This window comes from Ovis aries, chromosome 6 (assembly GCF_016772045.2).
Source record: "Ovis aries strain OAR_USU_Benz2616 breed Rambouillet chromosome 6, ARS-UI_Ramb_v3.0, whole genome shotgun sequence".
In the NCBI taxonomy this organism is placed as follows: domain Eukaryota; kingdom Metazoa; phylum Chordata; class Mammalia; order Artiodactyla; family Bovidae; genus Ovis; species Ovis aries.
In genome coordinates, this window is record NC_056059.1 from 72,978,206 (window position 1) to 72,980,679 (window position 2,474).

Sequence of the window (2,474 nt, forward strand, 5' to 3'; positions counted from 1 at the left end):
TGATTCGTGGACCTAACATTCCAGGTTCCTATGCAATATTGCTCTTTACAGCATCGTACCTTGCTTCCATCACCTGTCACATCCACAATTGGGTATTGTTTTTGCTTTGGCTCCATCCCCTCATTCCTTCTGGAGTTATTTCTCCGCTGAGCTCCAGTAGCATATTGGGCATCTACCAACCTGGGGAGTTCCCCTTTCAGTATCCTATTGTTTTGCCTTTTCCTACTGTTCATGGGGTTCTCGAGGCAAGAATACTGAAGTGGCTTGCCATTCCCTTCTCCAGTGGACCACATTGTGTCAGACCTCTCCACCATGACCCTCCCAACTTGGGTGGCCCCACACGGCATGGCTTAGTTTCATTGAGTTAGACAAGGCTGTGGTCTGTGTGATTAGATTGACTAGTTTTCTGTGAGTATGGTTTCAGTGTGTCTGCTGTCTGATGCCCTCTCACAACACCTACTGTCTTACTTGGGTTTCTCTTACCTTGGATGAGGGGTATCTCCTCACCGCCGCCCCTCCTGAACTTGGACATGGAGTAGCTCCTCTCGGCCACTGCCCCTGACCTCGAGTGTGGGGTAGCGGTGTGGAGATTCCTTAAAAAACTGGAAATATAACTGCCATGCAACCCAGCAATCTCACTGCTGGGCATATACACTGAGGAAACCAGAATTGAAAGAGACATGTGTACCCCAGTGTTCATGTAGCACTGTTTACAATAGCCAGGACATGGAAGCAAGCTAGATGTCCATCAGCAGATGAATGGATAAGAAAGCTGTGGTACATATACACAATGGAATATTACTTGGCCGTTAAAAAGAATGCATTTGCATCAGTTCTAATGAGGTGGATGAACTGGAGCCTATTATACAGAGTGAAGTAAGTTAGAAAGAAGAACACCAGTATAATATACTAATGCATATATATATGTGAAATTTAGAAAGATGGTAACAATGACCCTATAAGCAAGACAGCAAAAGAGACACAGATTGAAAGAACAGTCTTTTGGACTTGGTGGGAGAAGGCGAGGGTGGGATGATTTAAGAGGGTAGCATTGAAACATGTATATTATCATATGTGAAGTGGATTGCCGGTCCAGTTTTGATGCATGAGACAGGGTGCTTAGGGCTGGTGCACTGGGATGACCCTGGGGGATGAGATGGGGAGGGAAGTGGGAGGGGGATTCTGGATGGAGAACACATGTGCACCCGTGGCTGATTCATGTCAATGTTTGGCAAAAACCACTACAATATTGTAAAGTAATTAGCCTCCAATTAAAATAAATAAATACATTTAAAAAAAAAAAAGAATTCATGGTCTGAGCCATAGTCAGCTCCTGATCTTGTTTTTACTGATGGTATACAGCTTCTCCATCTTTGGCTGCAAAGAATATATTGATCTAATTTCAAGAGTACAATAATATAGTGTATATATAGTTTACATGTGTTTTGTGTAATATACTATTATTATAATATACTAGTATTATACTATTATATAATATTAATAGTATATATGTAGTAAATAATACATATAAAATATGTCTTACTTGACTGTATATATTATCTTTATGGCTCTGGTCTACAGTAGCCTATTGGTTGTTAAGTTTTGGAGGAGTCAAAAATTACATGTGAATTTTTGACTCCATTGGTGTTGGTGCCCCTAACCCCCGTGTTTTCAAGGGCTGCCTATACAAGCATCTTAGAAAAGATAGTCTGGATCAAAGCCAGTCACTGCCTTTGTTTACAATATATGGAAAACCATGAGATTCATGGAGAATTGTCTCCCAACATTCAGTTATTTGTAACAAGTAATATGCATACATTGAAAGATAAATATTTTACTTTAACAACTGCAGTCACTTGGTGATAGAATATGTATACCTACAGGGCACTGCACAACTCCTCAAACCTTCAAATCAGATTGGACAGCACTACCCTAATTCCTTCTTGCATATTGATTTTCTCAGAGTTCCAGCTTTTTATCGTGGCACCCACCGAAAACCTAGATTCAGAGATACCTCATGTTATCAAGAGGAGGCAGTGCTCTCTGATGTTGCTCTCAGTAGTTTATATGGTGTATATTAGATTCTGAGGGTCACCGGGTTTTCCTCAAAATGTTGACACATCCTGTGAGCTTACTGAAGCTCTTTGGGATAACTTGGGAACCATAGTGCCAAGCAGTGGTGGAAGAAGGACTGATTGTGAATGACCTCTCAGACTAGTGCTGTCTTGGTAGTGTAGACTAAACGGTTGTTATATCAGAGAGAAATAAACTTCTGTCCTCTTTCAGCCAGATTTGTGGAAGTCCTGGTTGCAGTGGAAGAGTCTTTATCCTAACTAGTACAATCTCCTAATAAATGTGACTGTGTCTCATAGTGTGGTATTTGATAACATGTTCTCTGAGCCACCAGAGAAGATGGCTTCTTACATGATGAGAAACATATTCACTGTGTGTTTCTTTTGTCTTTCCAACCTCAG

General features: G+C 41.0%; 1 protein-coding gene across 1 annotated transcript in view; it reads left to right on the forward strand.

The window, feature by feature from the left end:
- Positions 1-2,474, forward strand: part of LOC101111099 (RE1-silencing transcription factor-like) — a 122,580-nt gene that overhangs the window by 25,926 nt on the left and 94,180 nt on the right. The window lies entirely within an intron of this gene.